The sequence below is a fragment of the Dermacentor andersoni genome, chromosome 4 (assembly GCF_023375885.2).
Source record: "Dermacentor andersoni chromosome 4, qqDerAnde1_hic_scaffold, whole genome shotgun sequence".
In the NCBI taxonomy this organism is placed as follows: domain Eukaryota; kingdom Metazoa; phylum Arthropoda; class Arachnida; order Ixodida; family Ixodidae; genus Dermacentor; species Dermacentor andersoni.
Genome location: NC_092817.1, coordinates 148,674,554 through 148,691,223, shown reverse-complemented (window position 1 = coordinate 148,691,223; position 16,670 = coordinate 148,674,554). Strand labels below are relative to the sequence as shown.

Genomic DNA, 16,670 nt, shown 5'->3' with positions numbered 1-16,670 from the left:
CAAGTGCGCCATATGTTCCGGCCAGGATGCGGAGAATATCGCTACGTCGTCTAGATACGGTAAAGCGAATTCTTGCTGTCCCCGCAACACTTTATCCATGAGGCTTGAAAAGCAGTATGGCGCGTTCTTCAAACCAAAACTCAAAACTTTAGGACGGGATGTCCCCATGGGTGAAATGAACGCCGCATACCTACTAGCCTCTTCTGTAAGTGGAACCTGCCAATAACCCCTGACAAGATCTAGGGTGGAAATAAACTGAGCGCTACTCACTCTCTCAAGGCGCTCCTCGATGTTAGGGATCGGATAAATTTGATCCTTAGTGATGGAATTAAGCCTGCGGTAGTCGACGCAAGGACGAGGTTCCTTGCCCGGTACCTCAACCAAAATCAAAGGGGAGGTATAATCACTCTCACCCGCTTCAATAACACCGAGCTGTAGCATTTTCTTTACCTCAGCCTCCATAATATCGTTCTGGCGGGGTGACACCCGGTACGCCTTGGATCGTACTGGCTCTGGGGAGGTAAGTTCTATGTCATGAGTAAGGACAGAAGTCCTACCAGGCCTCTCAGAGAACAGACCTTGAAACTCTTGTAAGAGCTGGTGTAGTTCTGTTTTCTGCTCAGGCGACAGCGATGCTTTCCTTATTAAGTCACTAATGACTTGATCGGTGTCTTTCCTGTTTGTCACTGAGCCTAGTCCCGGAAGCTCGACCGGAAGCTCTTCTAACTTTCCCGCATCGGGAATTTCCTCTCCAGTATCTGGTGCCTTTAACGCTACAGGCTCAATTTTATCCCGTTCGGGCGTGCTTTGAATACTAGCTTGCTGCGCCTCTGACCCTTTCTCATCGTTCAACAACGTCGGCCCCGCAACTACCGCCTTTGCAGCGAGCTCCCGAACCTTCGATCTGGTTAAGGCCTGAACGCTAGCCTCACCAAACAAAAGCCCCTTCTCGCGCAGGAGGTGATCGGACCTGTTCGAAAATAGGTACGGGTACTGGGGGGGCAGCATAGATGACACTGCGGCCTCCGTCTCAAGTGCTCCGAAAGGTCCTTCAATAAGCACTTTTGCTACCGGCAGACACACGCTATGAGCTTCCACTGCTTGCTTGATCCATGCGCACTCGCCCGTGAACATATCGGGTTCTACGTAAGAGGGGTGAACTACATCCATCGTAGCTGCGGAATCGCGAAGCACTCGGCACTCTTTCCCGTTCACGAGGAGGTCTCGCATGTAAGGCTCGAGAAGCTTCATGTTCTCGTCAGTGCTGCATATAGACAAAAACACGACTTGTGTTTTTGTTTCTGGACACTGCGCCGAAAAGTGACCCGGCTTCTGGCACGTATAACAAACGCGCGCTTGCCTCGTCTCGAACCGCTTTCTGCGTTCGGCTTCGGTTGCCGCCGTCTCCTTACGTTCGGTCGGACTGCTTTCACTCGCATCCGCACTACGTGTATCCCCCTTTGCTCTCATGGGTGTGAACTTCGGCCTCTCCAACTTGGAGCCAAATTCACCCTTTTGACCGTCCTTAGCTCCGCGAGCCCGACGCGTCACAAACTCCTCGGCTAGCTCAGCGGCTCTAGCCACCGTACTAACGTCTGGCCTATCCAAGACCCAGTACCGCACGTTCTCAGGTAACCGACTATAAAACTGTTCTAGCCCGAAACACTGCAGAACTTTCTCATGGTCACCAAACGCTTTCTCTTCTTTGAGCCACTCCTGCATGTTTGACATAAGCCTGTACGCAAACTCTGTATATGACTCACTTTTGCCTTTCTCATTTTCCCGAAACTTCCGACGGAACGCCTCCGCTGACAGCCGGTACTTTTTTAGCAGACTCGATTTCACTTTGTCGAAATCCTCTGCCTCCTCTCTCTCCAAGCGAGCGACTACGTCGGCCGCCTCGCCGGGTAGCAAAGTGAGCAAGCGCTGTGGCCACGTTTCCCGAGAGAACCCCTGCTTCTCGCACGTTCGCTCAAAGTTAACCAGGAACAAACCAATGTCCTCTCCAAGCTTAAACGGCCGCATCAGGTCAGTCATTTTGAACAATACTCGTTCTCCTGCACCGTGTGCCTGACTTCCATTACGAGCGCGTTCCATCTCTAACTCGAGACGCTTCATTTCCAAAGCGTGTTCGCGCTCTTCTTTTTCTTTCTGTTCTTTTCGTTCACGCTCATCTTTCTCTTTCTGTTCTTTAAGTTCGCGCTCCTGTTTCTCTTTTTGCTCTTTAAGTTCGCGCTCCTGTCTTTTTGCCGTCTCCCTCTCCTCAATGGTCTCAAGGCATTCCGACAGCTCGTCATCCTCAGCTTCTAACTCAAGAATAGCCCTTAGCAGTTCTGGTTTTCTGAGTTTGTCTGAGACATCCAGACCCAACTCTCTCGCAAGCTCCAGCAATTTCGGTTTGCGCAACGACTTCAAATCCATGGCTGCTCTGAATGCTGCTTTCTCTACTGCCTACTATTGTCTTGCCGCAAACTAACCCGGCAGCAACGACAACCACAATTACCAGCTCTGTTTCTAACACTAACAAAAGCCTGGCAAAACTCAGAAGAAGAAAGTCCCGCACTCACCAAACCTTGCAGCCAAGACTTCAGCGCAGTCGTTCCGCTGCAGGCAACCAGTCATCACACAGGGCTCGTTGCACTGCTCCCGGATGGTCGTTGTGCTGCTCAGCATACAGTCAACCGCATCTCTTCGCTGCTGGCCTCCGTTGTCGCGATCTCACCGCTGGCAACCAGATGTTGGAATCGCACCGCTGGCCCGAGTTGTTGGGGTCTCGGTGCTGACGCCCGTTATTGCCAATGGGTCGCAAGCCCCAAGGGTAGCGTTGGCCTGGCGGCCTGGGGCACTGGAAGCATCCGAAGGTCCCGGCAAAGCAAGAGAAGACTGGTAACAGAACAACTTGTTTATTCTAACATAGCAAAAGAGCGGCCGGTCAGGTCGACCGAAGTGGAGAGACGGGAGAGGGCGCAACTCAACAGTACAAATCGGAGCCTCTTTCTTGGCGTCCGGGGGCAGCTGCTCTTATACTCCCGGCGTCGCGGTCCAAAAGGGAAGGAGGGAAGGTCACGGGATGAAGGTCACGGGACGGCGCAGCAGGAGCCCACGACGGCGCGAACTGTCGGGCCGAGAGACCTGCTGAACCGAGTGTAGTGACGCATCGCCAACCCTCACCCACACGACGGCGCGAACAGTTGAGCCGACAGACCTCCAGGCTCCTCATTCGAGGAACTCCGCTCCCCGGCTGCCGCGCTTTGACAAGCGAGGGCACACACACACACACGCACACACGAAGACACGTGGCACTGAAACACGCCTGGGCACGCTTGGCGGGTAGGCGTTGCGGCGGCGTCGGACGGGCCAAAATGTCCGCCGCTTTGAACAAAGCCCCGGCGTCCGTTGCATCCGCGCCGGCATTACCGCGCGTTGTAGGCGAAACGTAACAACGTCGATGTTGACGCACGATCGAGATGCTGCGGAAGATGAGTGTTCATATTTCGCCAACGCGTCCACTCACCACATCTTTACGCCTACATGCACAACATGCCTACTAAAATAATAATAATAATAAAAAAGAAGTACAGGCAAAAAAAAAATTAAAAAGAAAGGTGCCATCAGCACTCGGTGTTCCCAGGTGGTCTCCCTCCCAAGTACTGACCGAGCCCAATGCTGCTTAGCTTCGGGGATCGGACGAGAACCGGCGTATTCAGCATGGTATGGCCGATGGCGAGAAACGAAGGTTTCCGATGTTGCCTGTATCTAAAAATGAGCATTGGCTCTCTACAGCTACAATGAATAGTCTTTGCGGGTTACGGAAACGTCTCATTACGTGGTTTCATTTTTTTGATCTGCGCTAGAAAAGAGAAAATTGCGTGTGCGAGTTGTGCAGAGGAGAGTGGACGTAAGACGTTGTGTGTGTTTTTCCGCGGCTTGCACATGTGGTTTGGAATGTGCTGCCGTCTATGTGATGCTATCAACCTGCATGCGTGTAATAGCGATGCAGTTAGCAGTTTATGCGAATGATTTGCGCGATTAGTGACACTTTTTGTCGCCATATTACTCCGCGTAATATCATTGCCACGTCCTTCGTGTTGTTTTAATTTGCGCGCGCGCGAAGCTCACGTCGATGTTGACGCACGATCGAGATGCTGCGGAAGATGAGTGTTCATATTTCGCCAACGCGTCCACTCACCACATCTTTACGCCTACATGCACAACATGCCTACTAAAATAATAATAATAATAAAAAAGAAGTACAGGCAAAAAAAAAAAATTAAAAAGAAAGGTGCCATCAGCACTCGGTGTTCCCAGGTGGTCTCCCTCCCAAGTACTGACCGAGCCCAATGCTGCTTAGCTTCGGGGATCGGACGAGAACCGGCGTATTCAGCATGGTATGGCCGATGGCGAGAAACGAAGGTTTCCGATGTTGCCTGTATCTAAAAATGAGCATTGGCTCTCTACAGCTACAATGAATAGTCTTTACGGGTTACGGAAACGTCTCATTACGTGGTTTCATTTTGTTGATCTGCGCTAGAAAAGAGAAAATTGCGTGTGCGAGTTGTGCAGAGGAGAGTGGACGTAACACGTTGTGTGTGTTTTTCCGCGGCTTGCACATGTGGTTTGGAATGTGCTGCCGTCTATGTGATGTTATCAACCTGCATGCGTGTAATAGCGATGCAGTTAGCAGTTTATGCGAATGATTTGCGCGATTAGTGACACTTTTTGTCGCCATATTACTCCGCGTAATATCATTGCCACGTCCTTCGTGTTGTTTTAATTTGCGCGCGCGCGAAGCTCACGTCGATGTTGACGCACGATCGAGATGCTGCGGATGATGAGTGTTCATATTTCGCCAACGCGTCCACTCACCACATCTTTACGCCTACATGCACAACATGCCTACTAAAATAATAATAATAATAAAAAAGAAGTACAGGCAAAAAAAAAAATTAAAAAGAAAGGTGCCATCAGCACTCGGTGTTCCCAGGTGGTCTCCCTCCCAAGTACTGACCGAGCCCAATGCTGCTTAGCTTCGGGGATCGGACGAGAACCGGCGTATTCAGCATGGTATGGCCGATGGCGAGAAACGAAGGTTTCCGATGTTGCCTGTATCTAAAAATGAGCATTGGCTCTCTACAGCTACAATGAATAGTCTTTACGGGTTACGGAAACGTCTCATTACGTGGTTTCATTTTGTTGATCTGCGCTAGAAAAGAGAAAATTGCGTGTGCGAGTTGTGCAGAGGAGAGTGGACGTAACACGTTGTGTGCGTTTTTCCGCGGCTTGCACATGTGGTTTGGAATGTGCTGCCGTCTATGTGATGTTATCAACCTGCATGCGTGTAATAGCGATGCAGTTAGCAGTTTATGCGAATGATTTGCGCGATTAGTGACACTTTTTGTCGCCATATTACTCCGCGTAATATCATTGCCACGTCCTTCGTGTTGTTTTAATTTGCGCGCGCGCGAAGCTCACGTCGATGTTGACGCACGATCGAGATGCTGCGGAAGATGAGTGTTCATATTTCGCCAACGCGTCCACTCACCACATCTTTACGCCTACATGCACAACATGCCTACTAAAATAATAATAATAATAAAAAAGAAGTACAGGCAAAAAAAAAAATTAAAAAGAAAGGTGCCATCAGCACTCGGTGTTCCCAGGTGGTCTCCCTCCCAAGTACTGACCGAGCCCAATGCTGCTTAGCTTCGGGGATCGGACGAGAACCGGCGTATTCAGCATGGTATGGCCGATGGCGAGAAACGAAGGTTTCCGATGTTGCCTGTATCTAAAAATGAGCATTGGCTCTCTACAGCTACAATGAATAGTCTTTACGGGTTACGGAAACGTCTCATTACGTGGTTTCATTTTGTTGATCTGCGCTAGAAAAGAGAAAATTGCGTGTGCGAGTTGTGCAGAGGAGAGTGGACGTAACACGTTGTGTGTGTTTTTCCGCGGCTTGCACATGTGGTTTGGAATGTGCTGCCGTCTATGTGATGTTATCAACCTGCATGCGTGTAATAGCGATGCAGTTAGCAGTTTATGCGAATGATTTGCGCGATTAGTGACACTTTTTGTCGCCATATTACTCCGCGTAATATCATTGCCACGTCCTTCGTGTTGTTTTAATTTGCGCGCGCGCGAAGCTCACGTCGATGTTGACGCACGATCGAGATGCTGCGGATGATGAGTGTTCATATTTCGCCAACGCGTCCACTCACCACATCTTTACGCCTACATGTACAACATGCCAACTAAAATAATAATAATAATAAAAAAGAGGTACAGGCAAAAAAAAAATTAAAAAGAAAGGTGCCATCAGCACTCGGTGTTCCCAGGTGGTCTCCCTCCCAAGTACTGACCGAGCCCAATGCTGCTTAGCTTCGGGGATCGGACGAGAACCGGCGTATTCAGCATGGTATGGCCGATGGCGAGAAACGAAGGTTTCCGATGTTGCCTGTATCTAAAAATGAGCATTGGCTCTCTACAGCTACAATGAATAGTCTTTACGGGTTACGGAAACGTCTCATTACGTGGTTTCATTTTGTTGATCTGCGCTAGAAAAGAGAAAATTGCGTGTGCGAGTTGTGCAGAGGAGAGTGGACGTAACACGTTGTGTGTGTTTTTCCGCGGCTTGCACATGTGGTTTGGAATGTGCTGCCGTCTATGTGATGTTATCAACCTGCATGCGTGTAATAGCGATGCAGTTAGCAGTTTATGCGAATGATTTGCGCGATTAGTGACACTTTTTGTCGCCATATTACTCCGCGTAATATCATTGCCACGTCCTTCGTGTTGTTTTAATTTGCGCGCGCGCGAAGCTCACGTCGATGTTGACGCACGATCGAGATGCTGCGGATGATGAGTGTTCATATTTCGCCAACGCGTCCACTCACCACATCTTTACGCCTACATGTACAACATGCCAACTAAAATAATAATAATAATAAAAAAGAGGTACAGGCAAAAAAAAAATTAAAAAGAAAGGTGCCATCAGCACTCGGTGTTCCCAGGTGGTCTCCCTCCCAAGTACTGACCGAGCCCAATGCTGCTTAGCTTCGGGGATCGGACGAGAACCGGCGTATTCAGCATGGTATGGCCGATGGCGAGAAACGAAGGTTTCCGATGTTGCCTGTATCTAAAAATGAGCATTGGCTCTCTACAGCTACAATGAATAGTCTTTACGGGTTACGGAAACGTCTCATTACGTGGTTTCATTTTGTTGATCTGCGCTAGAAAAGAGAAAATTGCGTGTGCGAGTTGTGCAGAGGAGAGTGGACGTAACACGTTGTGTGTGTTTTTCCGCGGCTTGCACATGTGGTTTGGAATGTGCTGCCGTCTATGTGATGTTATCAACCTGCATGCGTGTAATAGCGATGCAGTTAGCAGTTTATGCGAATGATTTGCGCGATTAGTGACACTTTTTGTCGCCATATTACTCCGCGTAATATCATTGCCACGTCCTTCGTGTTGTTTTAATTTGCGCGCGCGCGAAGCTCACGTCGATGTTGACGCACGATCGAGATGCTGCGGATGATGAGTGTTCATATTTCGCCAACGCGTCCACTCACCACATCTTTACGCCTACATGCACAACATGCCTACTAAAATAATAATAATAATAAAAAAGAAGTACAGGCAAAAAAAAAATTAAAAAGAAAGGTGCCATCAGCACTCGGTGTTCCCAGGTGGTCTCCCTCACAAGTACTGACCGAGCCCAATGCTGCTTAGCTTCGGGGATCGGACGAGAACCGGCGTATTCAGCATGGTATGGCCGATAGCGAGAAACGAAGGTTTCCGATGTTGCCTGCATCTAAAAATGAGCATTGGCTCTCTACAGCTACAATGAATAGTCTTTACGGGTTACGGAAACGTCTCATTACGTGGTTTCAATTTGTTGATCTGCGCTAGAAAAGAGAAAATTGCGTGTGCGAGTTGTGCTGAGGAGAGTGGACGTAACACGTTGTGTGTGTTTTTCCGCGGCTTGCACATGTGGTTTGGAATGTGCTGCCGTCTATGTGATGCTATCAACCTGCATGCGTGTAATAGCGATGCAGTTAGCAGTTTATGCGAATGATTTGCGCGATTAGTGACACTTTTTGTCGCCATATTACACCGCGTAATATCATTGCCACGTCCTTCGTGTTGTTTTAATTTGCGCGCGCGCGAAGCTCACGTCGATGTTGACGCACGATCGAGATGCTGCGGAAGATGAGTGTTCATATTTCGCCAACGCGTCCACTCACCACATCTTTACGCCTACATGCACAACATGCCAACTAAAATAATAATAATAATAAAAAAGAGGTACAGGCAAAAAAAAAATTAAAAAGAAAGGTGCCATCAGCACTCGGTGTTCCCAGGTGGTCTCCCTCTCAAGTACTGACCGAGCCCAATGCTGCTTAGCTTCGGGGATCGGACGAGAACCGGCGTATTCAGCATGGTATGGCCGATGGCGAGAAACGAAGGTTTCCGATGTTGCCTGTATCTAAAAATGAGCATTGGCTCTCTACAGCTACAATGAATAGTCTTTACGGGTTACGGAAACGTCTCATTACGTGGTTTCATTTTGTTGATCTGCGCTAGAAAAGAGAAAATTGCGTGTGCGAGTTGTACAGAGGAGAGTGGACGTAACACGTTGTGTGTGTTTTTCCGCGGCTTGCACATGTGGTTTGGAATGTGCTGCCGTCTATGTGACGTTATCAACCTGCATGCGTGTAATAGCGATGCAGTTAGCAGTTTATGCGAATGATTTGCGCGATTAGTGACACTTTTTGTCGCCATATTACTCCGCGTAATATCATTGCCACGTCCTTCGTGTTGTTTTAATTTGCGCGCGCTCGAAGCTCACGTCGATGTTGACGCACGATCGAGATGCTGCGGATGATGAGTGTTCATATTTCGCCAACGCGTCCACTCACCACATCTTTACGCCTACATGCACAACATGCCAACTAAAATAATAATAATAATAAAAAAGAGGTACAGGCAAAAAAAAAATTAAAAAGAAAGGTGCCATCAGCACTCGGTGTTCCCAGGTGGTCTCCCTCCCAAGTACTGACCGAGCCCAATGCTGCTTAGCTTCGGGGATCGGACGAGAACCGGCGTATTCAGCATGGTATGGCCGATGGCGAGAAACGAAGGTTTCCGATGTTGCCTGTATCTAAAAATGAGCATTGGCTCTCTACAGCTACAATGAATAGTCTTTACGGGTTACGGAAACGTCTCATTACGTGGTTTCATTTTGTTGATCTGCGCTAGAAAAGAGAAAATTGCGTGTGCGAGTTGTACAGAGGAGAGTGGACGTAACACGTTGTGTGTGTTTTTCCGCGGCTTGCACATGTGGTTTGGAATGTGCTGCCGTCTATGTGACGTTATCAACCTGCATGCGTGTAATAGCGATGCAGTTAGCAGTTTATGCGAATGATTTGCGCGATTAGTGACACTTTTTGTCGCCATATTACTCCGCGTAATATCATTGCCACGTCCTTCGTGTTGTTTTATTTGCGCGCGCGCGAAGCTCACGTCGATGTTGACGCACGATCGAGATGCTGCGGATGATGAGTGTTCATATTTCGCCAACGCGTCCACTCACCACATCTTTACGCCTACATGCACAACATGCCAACTAAAACAATAATAATAATAAAAAAGAAGTACAGGCAAAAAAAAAAATTAAAAGAAAGGTGCCATCAGCACTCGGTGTTCCCAGGTGGTCTCCCTCACAAGTACTGACCGAGCCCAATGCTGCTTAGCTTCGGGGATCGGACGAGAACCGGCGTATTCAGCATGGTATGGCCGATAGCGAGAAACGAAGGTTTCCGATGTTGCCTGCATCTAAAAATGAGCATTGGCTCTCTACAGCTACAATGAATAGTCTTTACGGGTTACGGAAACGTCTCATTACGTGGTTTCATTTTGTTGATCTGCGCTAGAAAAGAGAAAATTGCGTGTGCGAGTTGTACAGAGGAGAGTGGACGTAACACGTTGTGTGTGTTTTTCCGCGGCTTGCACATGTGGTTTGGAATGTGCTGCCGTCTATGTGACGTTATCAACCTGCATGCGTGTAATAGCGATGCAGTTAGCAGTTTATGCGAATGATTTGCGCGATTAGTGACACTTTTTGTCGCCATATTACTCCGCGTAATATCATTGCCACGTCCTTCGTGTTGTTTTAATTTGCGCGCGCTCGAAGCTCACGTCGATGTTGACGCACGATCGAGATGCTGCGGATGATGAGTGTTCATATTTCGCCAACGCGTCCACTCACCACATCTTTACGCCTACATGCACAACATGCCAACTAAAATAATAATAATAATAAAAAAGAGGTACAGGCAAAAAAAAAAAAAATTAAAAAGAAAGGTGCCATCAGCACTCGGTGTTCCCAGGTGGTCTCCCTCCCAAGTACTGACCGAGCCCAATGCTGCTTAGCTTCGGGGATCGGACGAGAACCGGCGTATTCAGCATGGTATGGCCGATGGCGAGAAACGAAGGTTTCCGATGTTGCCTGTATCTAAAAATGAGCATTGGCTCTCTACAGCTACAATGAATAGTCTTTACGGGTTACGGAAACGTCTCATTACGTGGTTTCATTTTGTTGATCTGCGCTAGAGAAGAGAAAATTGCGTGTGCGAGTTGTACAGAGGAGAGTGGACGTAACACGTTGTGTGTGTTTTTCCGCGGCTTGCACATGTGGTTTGGAATGTGCTGCCGTCTATGTGATGTTATCAACCTGCATGCGTGTAATAGCGATGCAGTTAGCAGTTTATGCGAATGATTTGCGCGATTAGTGACACTTTTTGTCGCCATATTACTCCGCGTAATATCATTGCCACGTCGTTCGTGTTGTTTTAATTTGCGCGCGCGCGAAGCTCACGTCGATGTTGACGCACGATCGAGATGCTGCGGATGATGAGTGCTCATATTTCGCCAACGCGTCCACTCACCACATCTTTACGCCTACATGCACAACATGCCAACTAAAACAATAATAATAATAAAAAAGAAGTACAGGCAAAAAAAAAAAATTAAAAGAAAGGTGCCATCAGCACTCGGTGTTCCCAGGTGGTCTCCCTCCCAAGTACTAGCTGACCGAGCCCAATGCTGCTTAGCTTCGGTGATCGGACGAGAACCGGCGTATTCAGCATGGTATGGCCGATTTTTTTTTTTATTTATTGCCGGTCTTCGACGTTGTACAGAGCACATAATACAGAACAAAATTACAATGCACAATTGACAAATACAAAACATTTTGAAAGAACATACATGCCATCAGTCCTATAAGGACTGGCGTTGTCTAATTAAAATTCTTTCAGTGCTGTCAGAGGTTCTATCCTCGACAGCCATTCGGGTACACATTCTTGTATTTTCTTTATTTCAATGAAACGAGACATGCTTTCGCGGAAATACGTACGCGCAGGCCTAGCGTCCGGGTCGCAGTAGTACCCAGACATCCTTGCACGTCATAAACTATGAAGGCCCTTGAGCATTATTAGGTCCAAGGGAACCCCGTCGTCATTCGTTACCGCTAAGTACCTGATGCCATGCGGATTTAACGGTAACTCCTTCTTCATTGTTCTTTGTAGGACGTCCCAGAAGAACACTCCGGCCCAGCAATGCAAAAAGACATGGTCCATTGTTTCTGGTTGCTTGCAAATCAAGCAGTGCGAGCCCCAGGGTACAAGAAAGCCACGTTCTTCCATGAATGTCTTCACTGAGAGTGTTCCTGTGTGTAATTTAAAAAAGAATGTCTTTACCCCAGTAGGCACCTCCATATTTTTCACTCGCTTAAGGACATCCAGTCCTGATCTTCCACTGTATAGCGCTCTGTACAATGGCACTGGAAATACAATATCGCAAATATCTTTATACAATGTTTTCCTTTTAACGTTACATAAATACTCAAAAGAAAAACGCACAGAAAGAAAGCGCACACTATCTGCAACTTCTTTAAGATAGCCACGAAGCGTTCCGGGCATACTATCTGTACTAACAATAAGTGCCGGCAAAGCACCTCTCAACCTGAGTTGGCATACAGTGCGCAGAAACGGATCACGCACATCCCGAAAAAACAAAAACCTGTTCACAAGCTGGCGTACAAAAAGATGCGCCAAGCCCAGCCCCCCTTTCTTCACGTGCCGGAACAGATTGGTTCGGCTACTCCTTTCCCAGGTAGAGCCCCAGATAAAAACCGCGAACACTCTGTGCAACCTTTGCACGTTTACCCTTGAACAGTACAACGTTTGCATGACGTACCACAACTTCGTAATAAAAAACATGTTACACACAGTTGCTTTTGCGAAAATCGACAGGTTGATGCCTTTCCACCTGTCTGCTTTTTCTCTTGTTTCTTTTGCTTGGTTCGTCCAGTATTCGTCGCTATTTTTGTAACTGCCCATGGGGACACCTAAGTACTTGGTCGGGGTTTTTATCCAGCTCACATTTGCAAAATGGTCCGGGGCCGAAGACCACTCTCCGTGCCACAAACCGAGGGACTTTCCCCAGTTCACTCTACTGCCCGTCACATCACAAAAATTTTTCACTACCCTTATTGTTTCCGTCACACTTTCTTTGCTTGTACAACACACCGCGATGTCATCTGCATATGCCAAGAGCTTGATTTGTGTGGCTGCCAAGCTATACCCGCGTATTTGCTCATTCTCAGTTATTGCCAAACACATAGTTTATATGTAAATGTCAAACAAAAGAGGACTGAGAGGGCAGCCCTGACGCACAGAACGCATGACGTTAATGGGGGCCCCCAATGATTTATTCTCAATTAAGCGTGTTGTGCAGTTCTGGTACGCCAACGCCACTCCCTCAGTGATGATGGAACCAACATTAACGTAATCCAAAATGGCAAACAAAATATCATGAGAGACACGATCAAACGCTTTCTCGAGGTCCAGCTGGAGCACCGCGACTCCACCCGAGGTGGCGTCACAGCACTCCAGCACGCACCGCATCGTGTGAATATTCGAAAAAAATGGACCTTCCTTTGATATCACACGTTTGGTGATCTGCCACTATGTCATTTATGACGCTTTGAAGTCTGGCAGCCAAAACTTTCATAAAAACCTTATAATCAACATTGGTTAAAGATATTGGCCTGTAAGATGTTACTAGCCTAAGTTTCTCCACTTGGTCACTCTTAGGGATGAGTATGGTATGAGCTTTTCCAAAAGAAGGCGGCAAAGTTTTGTTATCATACGCATCATTAAACAGCTCTGTTAGTAACGGCGACAGTTCTTTCTTAAAAGCTTTATATAAACACGCGCCCAGACCGTCCGGTCCAGGTGACTTGCCTTGGTTCAAATCATCAATCGCTTTTTCAACTTCACGTTCTGTTATTTTCCATTCCAATCGTTGTTTTGTATCGTCACTCACTCGCGGCATCCGAGATAGAAAGGCCCTTCTGAACTCGTCTATATTCACTTCTTGAAACGCAAAGAGTGACTGATAATACTCTAGAAACGCTCGGCCTATGCTCTTACTATCGTCGGCAACTGTGCCGTTCCATAAAATTCTGTCGACATGATTCCGTCGAGCTTGCGCTTTTTCGAGTCCCAGCGCCCGTTTAGTGGGCGTCTCTCCAGCTACTAATGCATTTGCTCATGCTCGCACAATCGCACCTTGATACCGTTCCTTGTCAAGCTGCTCGATTTTTTCTTTAATGGCTCCTACATCTTGCTTATACATCCCAGGCTCTTCGCACTCCAGCGCATGGTATGGCCGATGGCGAGAAACGAAGGTTTCCGATGTTGCCTGTATCTAAAGATGAGCATTGGCTCTCTACAGCTACAATGAATAGTCTTTACGGGTTACGGAAACGTCTCATTACGTGGTTTCAATTTGTTGATCTGCGCTAGAAAAGAGAAAATTGCGTGTGCGAGTTGTGCAGAGGAGAGTGGACGTAACACGTTGTGTGTGTTTTTCCGCGGCTTGCACATGTGGTTTGGAATGTGCTGCCGTCTATGTGATGTTATTAACCTGCATGCGTGTAATAGCGATGCAGTTAGCAGTTTATGCGAATGATTTGCGCGATTAGTGACACTTTTTGTCGCCATATTACTCCGCGTAATATCATGCCACGTCCTTCGTGTTGTTTTAATTTGCGCGCGCGCGAAGCTCACGTCGATGTTGACGCACGATGGAGATGCTGCGGATGATCGAGTGTTTATATTTCGCCAACGCGTCCACTCACCACAGCTAAATTTACGCCTGCATGCGCAACATGCCAACTAAAATAATAATAATAATAATAATAATAAGTGCAGGCAAGAAAAATTCAAAAAGAAAGGTGCCATCATCACTCGGTGTTCCCAGGTGGTCTCCCTCCCAAGTACTGACCGAGCCCAATGCTGCTTAGCTTCGGGGATTGGACGAGAACCGGCGTATTCAGCATGGTATGGCCGATTTCTTTATTGCCTGGTGTTGGTACATGGTTTCACAAGAGGCAACGTTCACCAAAACGAATACAAAAGTAGAATATACATTTTCTCTATGTGCACATATTCAACCAGCATTGTGCTGGCTCAGGTTAATCAAAATTCGCGCAAATCCACCAAAGGCTCTACTCTTGGGAGCCACTCGGGTGTTTCTTCTGTCGCTTTATGGAGATCGACGAACCAGTGCATCTGTTCCCCGAAATACATTCGTGCAGGCCGCGCATCTTTATCGACATGGTATCCCGCCCTTCTCGCGCGCCAAATACAGTGGAGGCCCAAGAGCATAATTAGGTCAAAAGGCACCCCGTCCTCATTATCTATGCTTAAGTAACGAATGTCATACGGGTCTAGTGGAAATTCTTTCTTTATTGTCCTCTGCAATACATCCCAGAAGAACACGCCTTTCCAACAGTTTAAAAAAACATGATCTATTGTCTCTGGCTGATTGCAAATTAAACAGTGCGTTCCCCACTGTAAATATACTCCTTTTCTCTCCAAAAAATTCTTAACTGGTAACGTCCCCGTGTGTAATTTGAAAAAGAAGGTATTGGTTCCTGGCGGGACCAGCATTTTCTTTACTCTCTTGAAAACATCGCTGCTTGGGCCTCCATCGTACAATGGCCTGTACAATGACACTGGGAAAAGAATGTCGCACAAAGTACAATACAGTTTCTTTTTGTTCACACCAGACAGGTAATCATACGAGAAGCGCACTGAAAGAAATCGGACACTCGATACAACTTCTTTGTAAAATCCTCGAATCCCTCCAGAAAACTCTTCGGTTGAAACCACATACTCTGGCAGCCGTTGTATGATTTGTCGGACGGTCCTACCGCTGTCAACCAGATGTAGGAGTCGTCGGACTATCTCGCCGCTGCCTCCATTTGAAGGAGATGAAGTTCGTAGACAGGAACTCGGTGAACAGGATTTATTTACATATTAACAGTTTAAGCAAGATACATTGGCAGACTAGCGCGACTCCCATATGGAGCCCGCAAAACTAACATACAGCAAACAGCTTACGAGCACACAGCTCACTACTACATTTCGAGCATGACAGAGCACTCAGCTCCCGACAACGATCACGACACGAGCACACTCTAGCAGCCGGCAAACGCTGCTTATAAGCTCTCCGCTTGACGTCATAGTTCGACGTCATCGTTCGGCGTGGACGGAGCAGGAATGGTCGGGAAGGTTCGTCCAATCATTGTAAACTTGCCGCCGTTCCGCAGTATTGTTTACGCCCACACACACGCAAACACACAGGTGCGAAGGTCTGGAGCCGACGACAGAGGGGCGCCGTTCCGCAGTATCGTTTACGCCCACACACACAACGGCTCCGGAGTCAACTGCCGAGGGCTTCGTAGAACTGTGCTCCGTCTCGGGTGGCGCGGCGGAGTCACATTCCTGAGCTGACCGCGCGCCACGTGGCTGCCGGTCATCCGCAGTTCTCGGAAGGGCTCACTGTCTGGTGTACTTGGAACACGTGCAGCGGGCTGAAAGCTGGCACGTTGCCACCCCGTATGGCCATTCTTAACAGCTCCTCCATGGCCCGGAAAATCTCGCCTGGCCAGTGCAGGCAACCGCTGGGCAGGAAGAGAATGGCTGGCGAGCAAGACGATGGCTTTGCTCTCTGCAACCCCTGCGTACTTGGAATGCCTTCAACCATCTTACAACAACTGGCACAGAAGAGCCGACCCGGCAACACAATACCGCTCAGCGTTCAAACGCCCGGAATCAGCTGCTAACCCACCAGGCCTCCTATCACAATTTCCATGCAAGTCACTCAACTGGGAATCCCAAATTTTGCCCCAAAATTTCGTGCCGCCAAAGCGAGCGTTCACGTTCCTCCTGAGTTCGACCAAACCCGACCGTCGCGCTGCACAAGAGTAAAGGTTCACGCAGAATTAAACCGAAGGCTCTCAAACACCAATACCCAAACATAACATAAGCAGCCTAACTTCACGAACAGCCTGTTCTTACCCTATTGCAGTGGCGTACTTATCTCACGTACTGTTGCCACTGAACAGTCTGGCCAACTCCACAGGTACGCAATCACAATCGCGCTAGCTTTGTGGTCCCTATTCCGAACACGTGCTTGCATCCAACAAAGTTTTCATCACGCTGACTCACATTTGTTCCTTTAATCCACACAGGACACATTCCTTAAACCAACAACCACACTTGCGTAACTTACGCAACACAGAGGAACCTTTGAACAAA

At 47.9% G+C, this 16,670-nt stretch overlaps 9 non-coding genes and 4 pseudogenes across 9 annotated transcripts; all 13 read right to left on the bottom strand.

Annotated features, from left to right (window-relative positions):
* Positions 1 to 3,606: 3,606 nt before the first annotated feature.
* Positions 3,607 to 3,725, bottom strand: LOC126538014 (5S ribosomal RNA). Its single transcript, XR_007600899.1, has one exon. It is a non-coding gene; the product is annotated as a 5S ribosomal RNA (ribosomal RNA).
* Positions 3,726 to 4,283: 558 nt separating this feature from the next.
* On the bottom strand, positions 4,284 to 4,402 carry LOC126538011 (5S ribosomal RNA). The gene has a single exon (XR_007600896.1). It is a non-coding gene; the product is annotated as a 5S ribosomal RNA (ribosomal RNA).
* A 557-nt stretch (positions 4,403 to 4,959) lies between these two features.
* On the bottom strand, positions 4,960 to 5,078 carry LOC126537999 (5S ribosomal RNA). The gene has a single exon (XR_007600893.1). It is a non-coding gene; the product is annotated as a 5S ribosomal RNA (ribosomal RNA).
* Positions 5,079 to 5,635: 557 nt separating this feature from the next.
* On the bottom strand, positions 5,636 to 5,754 carry LOC126538059 (5S ribosomal RNA). The gene has a single exon (XR_007600939.1). It is a non-coding gene; the product is annotated as a 5S ribosomal RNA (ribosomal RNA).
* Positions 5,755 to 6,310: 556 nt separating this feature from the next.
* On the bottom strand, positions 6,311 to 6,429 carry LOC126538047 (5S ribosomal RNA). Its single transcript, XR_007600929.1, has one exon. It is a non-coding gene; the product is annotated as a 5S ribosomal RNA (ribosomal RNA).
* A 556-nt stretch (positions 6,430 to 6,985) lies between these two features.
* Positions 6,986 to 7,104, bottom strand: LOC126538036 (5S ribosomal RNA). The gene has a single exon (XR_007600918.1). It is a non-coding gene; the product is annotated as a 5S ribosomal RNA (ribosomal RNA).
* A 556-nt stretch (positions 7,105 to 7,660) lies between these two features.
* LOC126538061 (5S ribosomal RNA) lies at positions 7,661 to 7,779 on the bottom strand (annotated as a pseudogene).
* Positions 7,780 to 8,335: 556 nt separating this feature from the next.
* Positions 8,336 to 8,454, bottom strand: LOC126538057 (5S ribosomal RNA). Its single transcript, XR_007600938.1, has one exon. It is a non-coding gene; the product is annotated as a 5S ribosomal RNA (ribosomal RNA).
* Positions 8,455 to 9,010: 556 nt separating this feature from the next.
* Positions 9,011 to 9,129, bottom strand: LOC126538023 (5S ribosomal RNA). Its single transcript, XR_007600907.1, has one exon. It is a non-coding gene; the product is annotated as a 5S ribosomal RNA (ribosomal RNA).
* Positions 9,130 to 9,684: 555 nt separating this feature from the next.
* On the bottom strand, positions 9,685 to 9,803 carry LOC126538060 (5S ribosomal RNA; annotated as a pseudogene).
* Positions 9,804 to 10,363: 560 nt separating this feature from the next.
* On the bottom strand, positions 10,364 to 10,482 carry LOC126537993 (5S ribosomal RNA). The gene has a single exon (XR_007600892.1). It is a non-coding gene; the product is annotated as a 5S ribosomal RNA (ribosomal RNA).
* A 557-nt stretch (positions 10,483 to 11,039) lies between these two features.
* LOC126537997 (5S ribosomal RNA) lies at positions 11,040 to 11,162 on the bottom strand (annotated as a pseudogene).
* A 3,138-nt stretch (positions 11,163 to 14,300) lies between these two features.
* LOC126538001 (5S ribosomal RNA) lies at positions 14,301 to 14,419 on the bottom strand (annotated as a pseudogene).
* Positions 14,420 to 16,670: the final 2,251 nt, after the last annotated feature.